Source organism: Canis lupus, chromosome 12 (assembly GCF_048164855.1).
Source record: "Canis lupus baileyi chromosome 12, mCanLup2.hap1, whole genome shotgun sequence".
Taxonomy (NCBI): Eukaryota; Metazoa; Chordata; class Mammalia; order Carnivora; family Canidae; genus Canis; species Canis lupus.
Window position 1 is genome coordinate 4,116,443 of NC_132849.1, and position 14,448 is coordinate 4,130,890.

Here is a 14,448-nt window from a genome sequence, read left to right on the forward strand (position 1 = left end):
CAACAAATAACAACCCAATTTTTAAAAGATCTTATTTATTTGTCAGAGAGCACAAGCAAGGGGAGAGAGAGAAACAGGCTACAGAAGGCAGACGCTTACCTGACTGAGCCACCCAGGCACTCAGACAACCCAATTTAAAAATGAGCAAGGGTGGGGGATGCCTGGGTGGCTCAGTCGGGTAAGCATCTGACTCTTGATTTCAGCTCAGGTCATGATCTCAGGGTCATAGGACTGAGCCCTGCACTGTGCTTCACACTCTGTGAGGAGTCTACTTAAGGATTCTCTGCCTCTCGCTCTGCTCCTCCCCTTGCTCATGCTCTAAAATAAATAAATCTTTTTAAAAAATAAAAATGAGCAAAGGATTTGAATAGATCTATCTCCAAAGAAGAGATAGAGAATGCCAATAAGTACATAAAAAGATGTTCAACAGGGCAGCCCCGGTGGCGCAGCGGTTTAGCGCCGCCTGCAGCCCGGGGTGTGATCCTGGAGACCCGGGATCAAGTCCCACGTCAGGCTCCCTGCATGGAGCCTGCTTCTCTCTCTGCCTGTGTCTCTGCCTCTCTTTCGCTCTCTCTGAATAAATAAATAAATAAGTCTTTAAAAAAAAAAAAAAGATCAACATCATTGGTTATTAAGGAAGTGCTTATCAGAACCACAATGAAAAAAAGAAAAAGAACCGCAATGAAATGCCACTTCATGTTCACTAAGATAGAGATATGTATATAAATATACTTTTTATGGAAATGACAAGTGTCAGAATGTGGAGAAGGGGAATCTTCATACATTGCTGATCATAATTATAAAATGGTGAGGCTGCTATGGAAAATAGTTTGGTGGTTCCTCAGAAGGCTAAACAATTACCATATGACTGAGCAATTCTACTCCTAGGTATATATCCAAGAAAAATGAAAATAAGTATATCCACACAGAAGCCTGTACAACCCAAAGTACATTATTTGTACTTCATAGTAGCATTATTCATGATAGCCAAAAGTGGAAACAACCCAAATGTCCATCGATGGATGAGTGGATAAACAGATTGTGGTATGTTTGTGTGGTGGAATATTACTTAGCCATAAAAAGGAATGAAACATACTGAAACATGGATGAACCTCAAAAACATGTTAAATGAAAGAAGCTAATATGCAGAACAGGCAAATACATAGAGACAAAGTAAATTAGTGGTTGCCAGGGAACAGGGGATGAGAGAACAGGGTGTGATTACTAATGGTGTGGTTTTTTGGGGTGATGAAAAATTTTGAAACCAGAGAGAGGTGGTGGTTGTACAAATGCCCTGAGTCATACATTTAAAATAGTTAATAGTATGCTATGTGAATTTCATTTTGATTAAAACACACATGCACATATATGCACAAGGAGGTAACTGTTCACACCTACTAGGGTGGCCATATATGTTTGTGTGTATGTAAGTGAATATATATGTATATATATGCGTATGTGTGTGTGTGTGTATTTTAAGGAAAAAAAGTATTGACAAAGATATGGAGAAATTGTAACCCTCATATGATGTTCGTGGGGATGTAAAACGGTGAAACCACTATGGAAAACAGTTTGGTAGTTCCTCAAAAAGCTAAACAGAATTACCACATGAACCAGCAATTGCACTTGTAAGTGTATACCCACAGGAATTGAAGAGAGTCTCACCTTCAGTTCAGGTCATGATCCTGAGGTCTTGGGATCAAGCCCTATGTCGGGCTCCCTGCCCAGCAGGGAACCTGCTTCTCCCTCTCCTTCTGCCTCTTCCTGCCACTTGTGTTCTCTCTCTCTCTCTCTCTCTAATAAAATCTTTAAAAAGAGAGATAGACTCAGATACTTGTATGCCAATGTTCATTACCACATTACTCATAATGGCCAAAAGGTAGAAACACCCAAGTATCCATCAACAGATGGGTAGATGGATGAACAAATATGGTATATACATATAAAAGAATATTTTTTAGCCATAAAAGGAAGGAAATTCTGACATGGATGAAGCTTGAAAACATTCTGCTAAGTGAAATAAGCCAGACTCAAAAGTATGAATATTGTGTGTTTTCACTTGTATGAAATATCTAGAATAAACAAATTCATTCAGAAAGTAGACTACAGAGCAGGGGCAAGATGGCAGAAGAGTAAGGTCCCCAAGTCACCTGTCCCCACCAAATTACCTAGGTAACCTTCAAATCATCCTGAAAACCTACGAATTCGGCCTGAGACTTAAAGAGAGAACAGCTGGAACGCTACAGTGAGAAGAGTTCACGCTTCTATCCAGGTAGGAAGACGGGGAAAAAGAAATAAAGAAACAAAAGGCCTCCAAGGGGGAGGGGCCCCGCGAGGAGCCGGGCTGAGGCCGGGGCGAGTGTCCCCAGGACAGGAGAGCCCCGTCCCGGAGACGCAGGAGCTGCACCAACCTTCCCGGGCGGAAAGGGGCTCGTGGGGAGTTGGAGCAGGACCCCAGGAGGGCGGGGATGCCCTCGGGCTCCCGGGGACACTAACAGACACCTGCGCCCCGGGAGATGCGCCGAGCTCCCTAAGGGCTGCAGCGCGCGGCGGGACCCGGAGCAGCTGGAGGGGCTCGGGGGCGGCTCCGCGGAGGGGGCTGCGGGGTGGGAGCAGCTCGGGGGGCTCGGGGGCGGCTCCGCGGAGGGGGCTGCGGGGCGGGAGCGCGAATCCAACGGCGCAGGCCCCGGGAGCACAGGGCGCCGGGACACAGCCCAGGATCCCGCCTCACCCCGGGACAGGCAGAGGCCGGGAGGGCCCAGGACAGCAAGGACGCTCCTGCCCCGAGCTGAGCAGATCAGCGGCCCCGCCCCGAGCCTCCAGGCCCTGCCGACCGAGAGCTCCTAGCTACTGCGGAAGCGGACTCCGGGGCTGCAGAGCTGGCCCCGCCACTGGGGTTGTTCCTCCTGGGACCTCACGGGGTAAACAGCCCCCACTGAGCCCTGCACCAGGCAGGGGGCAGAGCAGCTCCCCCAAGTGCTAACACCTGAAAATTAGCAAAACAGGTCCCTCCCCCAGGAGACCAGCTAGACGGACAAGGTCCAGGGGAAGTCAAGGGACTTAAAGTATACAGAATCAGAAGATACTCGCCCGTGTTTTTTGGTTTTTGGTTTTTGGTTTGTTTTTTTGTTTTGTTTTGCTTTTTGATTTCTGTTTGCTTCCCCCACCCTTTTTTTCCTTTCTTTCTTTTTCTTTCTCTTTTTCTTCTCTTTTTTCTTCCTTTTTTCTTTTTCTCTTTTCTTTCCTTCTTTCTCTCCTCTCTTTTTCTCCTCTTCCCAATACAACTTGATTTTGGCCACTCTACACTGAGCAAAATGACTAGAAGGAAAACCTCACCTCAAAAGAAAGAATCAGAAACAGTCCTCTCGGGATCCCTGGGTGGCGCAGCGGTTTGGCGCCTGCCTTTGGCCCAGGGCACGATCCTGGAGACCCAGGATCAAATCCCACGTCGGGCTCCCGGTGCATGGAGCCTGCTTCTCCCTCTGCCTGTGTCTCTGCCTCTCTCTCTCACTGTGTGCCTATCATAAATAAATAATAAAAAAATTAAAAAAAAAAAAAAAGAAACAGTCCTCTCTCCCACAGAGTTACAAAATTTGGATTACAATTCAATGTCAGAAAGCCAATTCAGACGCACTATTATACAGCTACTGGTGGCTCTAGAAAAAAAGCATAAAGGACTCAAGAGACTTCATGACTGCAGAATTTAGATCCAATCAGGCAGAAATTAAAAATCAATTGAATGAGATGCAATCCAAACTAGAAGTCCTAACGACGAGGGTTAACGAGGTGGAAGAACGAGTGAGTGACATAGAAGACAAGTTGATGGCAAAGAGGGAAACTGAGAAAGAAAGAGACAAACAATTAAAAGACCATGAAGATAGATTAAGGGAAATAACAGCCTGAGAAAGAAAAACCTACGTTTAATTGGGGTTCCCGAGGGCGCCGAAAGGGACAGAGGTCCAGAATATGTATTGAACAAATCATAGCTGAAAACTTTCCTAATCTGGGAAGGGAAACAGGCATTCAGATCCAGGAAATAGAGAGATTACCCCCCCCCAAAAAAAAAAATCAATAAAAACCGTTCAACACCTCGACATTTAATAGTGAAGCTTGCAAATTCCAAAGATAAAGAGAAGATCCTTAAAGCAGCAAGAGACAAGAAATCCCTGACTTTTATGGGGAGGAGTATCAGGGTAACAGCAGACCTCTCCACAGAGACCTGGCAGGCCAGAAAGAGCTGGCAGGATATATTCAGGGTCCTAAATGAGAAGAACATGCAACCAAGAATACTTTATCCAGCAAGGCTCTCATTCAAAATTGAAGGAGAGATAAAGAGCTTCTAAGACAGGCAGGAACTGAAAGAATATGTGACCTCCAAACCAGCTCTGCAAGAAATTTTAAGGGGGACTCTTAAATTCCCCTTTAAGAAGAAGTTCAGTGGAACAATCCACAAAAACAAGGACTGAATAGATATCATGATGACACTAAACTCATTTCTTTCAATAGTAACTCTGAACATGAACAGGATTAATGACCCCATCAAAAGGCACAGGGTTTCAGACTGGATAAAAAAGCAGGACCCATCGATTTTCTGTCTACAAGAGACTCATTTTAGACAGAAGGACACCTACAACCTGAAAATAAAAGGTTGGAGAACCATTTACCATTCAAATGGTCCTCAAAAGAAAGCAGGGGTAGCCATCCTTATATCAGATAAACTAAAATTTACCCCGAAGACTGTAGTGAGAGATGAAGAGGGACACTATCTCATACTTAAAGGATCTATCCAACAAGAGGACTTAACAATCCTCAATATATATGCCCCGAATGTGGGAGCTGCCAAATATATAAATCAATTAATAACCAAAGTGAAGAAATACTTAGATAATAATACACTTATACTTGGTGACTTCAATCTAGCTCTTTCTATACTCGATAGGTCTTCTAAGCACATCTCCAAAGAAATGAGAGCTTTAAATGATACACTGGACCAGATGGATTTCACAGATATCTACAGAACTTTACATCCAAACTCAACTGAATATACATTCTTCTCAAGCGCACATGGAACTTTCTCCAGAATAGACCACATACTGGGTCACAAATCGGGTCTGAACCGATACCAAAAGATTGGGATTGTCCCCTGCATATTCTCAGACCATAATGCCTTGAAATTAGAACTAAATCACAACAAGAAGTTTGGAAGGACCTCAAACACGTGGAGGTTAAGGACCATCCTGCTAAAAGATGAAAGGGTCAACCAGGAAATTAAGGAAGAATTAAAAAGATTCATGGAAACTAATGAGAATGAAGATACAACCGTTCAAAATCTTTGGGATGCAGCAAAAGCAGTCCTGAGGGGGAAATACATCGCAATACAAGCATCCATCCAAAAACTGGAAAGAACTCAAATACGAAAGCTAACCTTACACATAAAGGAGCTAGAGAAAAAACAGCAAATAGGTCCTACACCCAGCAGAAGAAGAGAGTTAATAAAGATTCGAGCAGAACTCAACGAAATCGAGACCAGAAGAACTGTGGAACAGATCAACAGAACCAGGAGTTGGTTCTTTGAAAGAATTAATAAGATAGATAAACCATTAGCCAGCCTTATTAAAAAGAAGAGAGAGAAGACTCAAATTACTAAAATCATGAATGAGAAAGGAGGGATCACTACCAACACCAAGGAAATACAAACGATTTTAAAAACATATTATGAGCAGCTATACGCCAATAAATTAGGCAATCTAGAAGAAATGGACGCATTCCTGGAAAGCCACAAACCACCAAAACTGGAACAGGAAGAAATAGAAAACCTGAACAGACCAATAACCAGGGAGGAAATTGAAGCAGTCATCAACAACCTCCCAAGACACAAAAGTTCAGGGCCAGATGGCTTCCCTGGGGAATTCTATCAAACCTTTAAAGAGAAAACCATACCTATTCTACTAAAGCTGTTTGGAAAGATAGAAAGAGATGGGGTACTTCCAAATTCGTTCTATGAGGCCAGCATCACCTTAATTCCAAAACCGGACAAAGACCCCACCAAAAAGGAGAATTACAGACCAATATCCCTGATGAACATGGATGCAAAAATTCTCAACAAGATACTAGCTCATAGGCTCCAACAGTACATTAAGAAAATTATTCACCATGACAAAGTAGAATTTATCCCCGGGACACCAGGCTGGTTCAACACTCATAAAACAATCAATGTGATTCATCATATCAGCAAGAGGAAAACCAAGAGCCATATGATCCTCTCATTCGATGCAGAGAAAGCATTTGACAAAATACAGCATCCATTCCTGATCAAAACTCTTCAGAGTGTAGGGATAGAGGGAACATTCCTCAACATCTTAAAAGCCATCTACGAAAAACCCACAGCAAATATCATTCTCAATGGGGAAGCCTTTCCCCTAAGATCAGGAACAAGACAGGGATGTCCACTCTCACCACTGCTATTCAACATAGTACTGGAAGTCCTAGCCTCAGCAATCAGACAACAAAAAGACATTAAAGGCATTCAAATTGGCAAAAAAGAAGTCAAACTCTCCCTCTTCGCCGATGACATGATACTCTACATAGAAAACCCAAAAGGCTCCACCCCAAGATTGCTAGAACTCATACAGCAATTCGGTAGCGTGGCAGGATACAAAATCAATGCCCAGAAGTCAGTGGCATTTCTATACACTAACAATGAGACTGAAGAAAGAGAAATTAAGGAGTCAATCCCATTTACAATTGCACCCAAAAGCATAAGATACCTAGGAATAAACCTAACCAAAGAGGTAAAGGATCTATACCTTAAAAACTATAGAACACTTCTGAAAGAAATTGAGGAGGACACAAAGAGATGGAAAAATATTCCATGCTCATGGATTGGCAGAATTTATATTGTGGAAATGTCAATGTTACCCAGGGCAATATACACGTTTAATGCAATCCCTATCAAAATACCATGGACTTTCTTCAGAGAGTTAGAACAAATTATTTTAAGATTTGTGTGGAATCAGAAAAGACCCCAAATAGCCAGGGGAATTTTAAAAAAGAAAACCATAGCTGGGGGCATCACAATGCCAGATTTCAGGTTGTACTACAAAGCTGTGGTCATCAAGACAGTGTGGTACTGGCACAAAAACAGACACATAGATCAATGGAACAGAATAGAGAACCCAGAAGTGGACCCTGAACTTTATGGTCAACTAATATTCGATAAAGGAGGAAAGACTATCCACTGGAAGAAAGTCTCTTCAATAAATGGTGCTGGGAAAATTGGACATCCACATGCAGAAGAATGAAACTAGACCATTCTCTTTCACCAGACACAAAGATAAACTCAAAATGGATGAAAGATCTAAATGTGAGACAAGATTCCATCAAAATCCTAGAGGAGAACACAGGCAACACCCTTTTTGAACTCAGTCACAGTAACTTCTTGCAAGATACATCCACGAAGGCAAAAGAAACAAAAGCAAAAATGAACTATTGGGACTTCATCAAGATAAGAAGCTTTTGCACAGCAAAGGATACAGTCAACAAAACTAAAAGACAACCTACAGAATGGGAGAAGATATTTGCAAATGACGTATCAGATAAAGGGCTAGTGTCCAAGATCTATAAAGAACTTATTAAACTCAACAGCAAAGAAACAGACAATCCAATCATGAAATGGGCAAAAGACATGAACAGAAATCTCACAGAGGAAGACATAGACATGGCCAACAAGCACATGAGAAAATGCTCCGCATCACTGGCCATCAGGGAAATACAAATCAAAACCACAATGAGATACCACCTCACACCAGTGAGAATGGGGAAAATTAACAAGGCAGGAAACCACAAATGTTGGAGAGGATGCGGAGAAAGGGGAACCCTCCTGCACTCTTGGTGGGAATGTGAACTGGTGCAGCCACTCTGGAAAACTGTGTGGAGGTTCCTCAAAGAGTTAAAAATAGACCTGCCCAAGAACCCAGCAATTGCACTGCTGGGGATTTACCCCAAAGATACAGATGCAATGAAACGCCGGGATGCCTGCACCCAGATGTTTATAGCAGCAATGGCCACGATAGCAAACTGTGGAAGGAGCCTTGGTGTCTCTCGAAAGATGAATGGATAAAGAAGATGTGGTCTATACATACAATGGAATATTCCTCAGCCATTAGAAACGACAAATACCCACCATTTGCTTCGACGTGGTTGGAACTAGAGGGTATTATGCTGAGTGAAGTAAGTCAATTGGAGAAGGACAAACATTATATGGTCTCATTCATTTGGGGAATATAAAAAATAGTGAAAGGGAATAAAGAGGAAAGGAGAAAATATGAGTGGGAAATATCAGAAAGGGAGACAGAACATGAGAGACTCCTAACTCTGGGAAACGAACAAGGGGTGGTAGAAAGGGAGGTGGGCGGGGGGTGGGGGTGAATGGGTGACGGGCACTGAGGGGGGCACTTGACGGGATGAGCACTGGGTATTATTCTGTATGTTGGTAAATTGAAATAAAAAATAAATTTATTATTAAAAAAAAAAAGAAATTAGACTACAGGTTACCCGAGGCTTGGGAGGAGCCAAGAATGGGGACTTATTGCATAATCATGTAGTTTCTGTTCCAGGTGTTGAAAAATTTGGGAAATAGATAATGACAATGATTGCACAGCATTGTGAATGTGATGCATACTACTGAATATGCTTGAAAGTGGTTAAAATGACTAATTCTGTATTATGTATTTTCCCGTTTTTTTTTTTAATTTATTTTATGATAGTCACAGAGAGAGAGAGCGAGAGAGAGAGAGAGAGAGGCAGAGACACAGGCAGAGGGAGAAGCAGGCTCCATGCACCGGGAGCCCGATGTGGGACTCGATCCCGGATCTCCAGGATCGCGCCCCGGGCCAAAGGCAGGCGCCAAACCGCTGCGCCCAGGGATCCCTCCCGTTTTTTTACATAAGTGTTTTTATCTTTTTTAAGTCTTTATTTAAAGTTGTTAATGTACAGTGATATATTCATTTCAGGTGTAGAATTTAGTGATTCAACATTTACGTACAACACTCAGTGCTCATTGCAACAAGTGCTGTCCTTTTTGGGGGGGGAGTGGGGAGAAGGGGCAGAGGGAGAGGAGAGAGAATCTTAAGCAGGCTCCATGTCTATTGCAGAGCCCAATGTGGGGCTTGATCTCACAACCCTGTGATCATGACCTGAGCTAAAGTCAAGAGTTAGATGCTTAACCGACTGAGTCACCCAGAGGCCCCTACAAGTGCTTTCCTTAATCCATCACCCATTTAACCATCCTCCCACCCAAGATACATTTATGATGAGCACTGAATAATGTATGAATTGTTGAATCAGGGACAATTGTTGAATCAGGGACACCTGAGTGGCTCAGTGGTTGAGCATCTGCCTTTGGCCCAGGGCCTGATCCCAGGATCTGGGATCAAGTCCCATGTCAGGCTCCTTGCAGGGAACCTGCTTCTCCCTCAGCCTGTGTCTCTGCCTCTCTCTCTCTCTGTGTCCCTCATGAATGAATAAATAAAATCTTTTAAAAAACTTTTTAAAGAATTGTTGAATAACTATATTGTACATCTGAAACTAGTATTCTACTGTGTGTTAACTATACTACGGCTTAATTCCACTCTCTGTGACTGTGGGTGGGACTTAATGACACTTCTAACAAATAGCTTACTTCTTGAATTCTCCCTCTCCCCCTCTCTATCGCTCTCTCACCCTCCCCCTCCTCCTCTCTCTCTCCCCCATTCCCTTTACCCTCTCCCCATATCTCTCCTCTCTCCCTCCACCCACCCCTGTCCACCTCACCGCTGTATCCAGTTGACTGAAACCTTCTGAGAAATGAGGCCACAACTCATTTAACTGAGTTAAATTCCAAATTCCTCACCTTCTGAAATGATATGAGAGAAATGTTATTTTTAGCTAAAATTTTAGGTAATTTGTAATGAATCAATAGATACTTGATAGAAAATTAGGTGATTAAATGCTAGTGGCACAGATGATCCCAAACTAGATAATGATAGGGGAAGATTTTTAGGAGATTTTTTTTAGTGATTTTTTAAAAGATTTTATTTATTATTTATTCATAGTCATAGAGAGACAGAGAGAGGCAGAGACACAGGCAGAGGGAGAAGCAGGCTCCCTGCTGGGAGCCCGATGTAGAACTTGATCCCAGGACCCCAGGATCACGGCCTGAGCCAAAGGCAGACGCTCAACCACTGAACCACCCAACCGTCCCTGACTGTGTCTTTGAGCAAGTGAAGTGGCCTCGGAGCACCCCCATTTTCTCCTCTGTAAAATGGAGGTAATCTTTTGATTGTGATGGGACTTAAGTGAATAAATGAATGTAAAACACGTTTGCTGTCACTGTCCCTCTCCTGTTTGCCCACACTGGTTGGGAGCCACATCAGCACACTCCTGAGCCCACAGGACACAACAATGTGTTATTTGGAGCTTAAACATTAAATGAAAAAAAAATTAAATGAGCATAGCTATAGTCAAGGAGCTATATGTATAGTCTCATGTAGCTTATATGAGATAAACTCAACGTAATTAACAGAAAAGTGCCTGGTGAGTTAATACAGCAAAACATCTTTCAAAGGAAATTAGCCACTTCTGGCTAACATATCCCCCCATATCTGTCTCTACTAGTGGAATCTTGTTGGACAGACAGAGTCTTTTCACCTCCTCACACACTCTTCCCCTTCAACCCCTGAAGGGGCTTGACATGTGAAGCCTAGAGAGTCAGTGAGAGGGTAAGGAGGTAATTTGCATAAGGATCGTGGGATCTTTCTAAGATTCCAAGTGTTTTCATCATGTCTGGAAGGAGGGCGCCTGGGTGGCTCAGTGGTTGTGCACCTGCCTCCGGCTCAGGTCATGATCCCGGGTCCTGGGATCGAGTCCCACACCGGGCTCCCTGCAGGGAGCCTGCTTCTCCCCCTGCCTGTGTCTCTGCCTCTCTCTGTGTGTCTCTCATGAATAAATAAATAAAATCTTTTTAAAAAAATAATGTCTGGAAGAACCCAGGTGGTGGGGTGAGGTGCAGTGGGAGGCAGGAGGGCAGAAAGAGGCAGAAGTAATGGGCAAGAGTAGGAAGGGGAAGGGGGAAAAAAAAGGAAGTGGAAGGGGTTGGTGAAGTCAGGGCCCCGCTGTTAGAACAAAATACAAAATAGAGCAGATTATATTCAACAATTGCTGTTTCAGGCAGTAAGCAATGTAGAATGTAGAACTATGATCCTCGGTAGAAAGGAAAAAAACAAGGTAAACCCTCCAAAAAAAAAAAAAAAAGAGTTGGCTCCCACCCTTTGGTGCCAGAATCCGCAGACCCATAAGTGGCCACATACGTGACCACAGCTGAAGAACTGTCTATCCACAGCGTGGCCGTCACAGTGGGAGCCCAGGTCCGCCGGGCAGGAGCCCAAGGAGGTGAGCTTCGCTCTGGAAGAACTTGCTCTTCTCACCCTAGCCCCAGAAGGCGGTGGCGGCTCTCACCATGGGAGCAGGGGGTGCCTGGGTGGCCACAGTGACTGTGGAAGGAAGACAGGGTCGGGGCAGCGGGGGGACGACACATCAGTCACTACAGGGAACTGAACGGCAGGTGGAGAAATAGCAGGGCAACAGCCAGAGACAGGGTCCCTGAGCATCCCTGCCCGATGTTTGCCATGTTAGGAAGTGGGGCTGCCCCTCGGTCCTGGGGGGCTCCTGGCTGCCGGGACTCCAGCAGCGCGGGCCGAGCGGTGCTGGGCTGTGGTGAGGCGTGACTCACTGGCCTGCACGGACTGAGGCCACTTTTGCAGCTCATATGTTGAACTCAGAGCACGTTCTATTGGAACCGGCATTCAACTCTCCGAATAGTGTGTGTACAGTTGGACGTGCGAGGGCCCACCTAGCTCCCCTGGGAAAATGTGGCCAGTGCACCCACCCTCCAGGAGACCTTTCCTGCCTCAGCCTTGTGCTTCCCAGCAGGGCAATCTGACCAAGTGCAGACAAGGAGAAAGGAGGAAGGGGCCCCAAACCCGAGGGCTTTCTACTTGCAGATCAATCTACACTGACCCCAAGAATCTTCTTTCTCAGCCCCTGTACAATAGATTTTATTTATTTATTTTATTTAAATTCAATTTGCCAACATAGAGTATAACACCCAGTGCTCATCCCATCAAGTGCCCTCCCCAGTGCCCGTCACATAGTCACTCTGTCCCCTACCCTGTACAATAGGTTTCAATACAAAGCTTTCACCCTCATCAGCTGCCGGAATCTTGAATCACCCCTGGGAGGAGCAGGGTTAAAGATGGTGTGTGGAGGCTGTTTACAGAGGCTATATCCTCTCATGAGTGAAACAAAGATACATTGGCCCATAAGGCCTCTCTGGGGTGGTTCAAGCCTATGGCAGTACAAGCATCAAAAAAAAGTGATAGCTATAACTTAAAATTACAATTTTCCAGTCATTGTATAAACACATTATTGCCTTGCCTCCTTTACCTCTTAGATAATATCAGTGGCTTTATCTTAGCTGTGAGCAACCTGTGTGAGATTAAGTAAACTTCCCAAAATCACACAGCCACTCCATGAAGTAGGTAGTCTTGATTGTTCCCATTTTACAGATGAGGAAGCTAAGGCAAACCTGGGATTTGCATCAGGGTCATCCTGACTCCAGATCTCAAGACTCCACCACCAGCATTTTCTAGCCTCCTGCAAACCCAGGCACGGAAGTATATTAAGTGTGGTGGACAGAGATCCAGAAGAAGGCAGAGGTGGAACAACCTTTACTTTATCACTGATTTAAGGCCAGAGTTTTCAAACTTGAATTTTGAAAAGCTTATATTTTATAAAGAATGCTACTCCAATCAAGAAATTGGTAAAGTTTTAATAATAGAGGAGATTTTGAGGGGCACCAGGCTAATTCAGTGATTGAGCATCTGCCTTCACCTCAGGGTGTGATCCTGGTCTGGGGATCGAGTCCCTCATCCAACTTCCTGCATGGAGCCTGCTTCTCCCTCTGCCTGTGTCTCTGCCTCTCTGTGTCTCTAATGAATAAATAAAGTCTTTTTAAAAATAAATTTAAAAAGCAGATTTTGATAGTGTATCATTAGTGCCCATTTGAAGGTCAGGGGGAGAAACCTCTGGAATAATAATAATACTAAGTAAAGCAAGTGTAAAGGGCGGGTGGGGGTTGAATGTTACACAGTTGTAGCCCACTGTCTCTAATTAGCTGCCTCAGGAATACAGATGATACATGCTCCATGAAGGGGACAACACTGGGGCTGTTTATTCCCTCTGAAAGAACCTATTTTCTCAGGAAAAAATCAATCCACCACCACAGGTAAGGATAAATGTGACAGAGAAAAGGAACTGGAAAAAAGAACTTGAGAATAACTTCCACCTCACCCATATCTAAAATACAGGGGGGAAAAGAAAGGCCTCAGTAAAGTCGCCCAAGTCCTCTGTCCATTTGTGTCACCCCTCACCAACATCCCCAGGAAGAAAGGGCTCCAGGTATCATGAGAGCAGTGTTAGCCATTTGATATGTTTTTGAAATGGAATGTGGCCTTACTTTGTGCCCCAAGCCAGGAAAGCAGATTTGCCAGTGGCACCATGTGGGCTGTCCCTTTGATTTGAAGATACCACCTCTCAAGTGACAGTCTAGGTGTGAAGAAGAGTGGACTTCAAGTACAGGCCTCGCTGGGAGCTGGAGGCCACTCCGAGCGTGTGTGCCACACACACCCATTCAGGATTTGTCACTCTGAGCTTAGGGGCTCTCTGCCTCTTGGCGGTTCACAAATAGGACCTCCAGCTGAGCTGTGGTAGGGGCTCTCACATCCAGGTTCCCATCGGTCCCGGCACTTTCCTGCCTTGGGCTCCATCAGGGCAGTGATCACACCACACACACACTGCCTGCTTGTCAGCTGCCCAGCCCCCCTGGGCACACAGCCCTGCTCACCTTTCAGCCTGCATTCTTCTCCAGGCAGCACCCACCAGCCCACCCCCTCAGGGCCCCACTGGACACAGCACTTAGCCACTGTTTCCTTTAGCTCCATCCCATGCCTGGGTTTGCTGAAGGCAGCCTCCCCCCACCCCCACCCCTTCCAGCCTTGGCCTGTCTGAGGCTGAGTCCCCACCTTTCCCCAAAGCTGCTCATTCCCGGGTCCCACATGCAGCACTAATCAAAACACTTACCAACTGGATGGAGCAAATACCCCAAGGCAACTGATTTATCAGTTTCAATGCTTGACAGCTACTTTCCTTTCCAAAGGGCCCACTGTGAGTGGCCAGGGTGTAAAATGAGCTCCAGGAGAGCCCTCCCTGAGCACTGCTCTGAGAGTAGTAGGAGAGACAGGATTTGAGCCAAAGAGCAACAGACTCCTGGAAGAGCAGTAGTGAGAGAAGGAGTAAGCTTACAAGCAGTAGCATGATCCGCAGCCTGCCAGACAAGATCCAGTCGGAGGCATT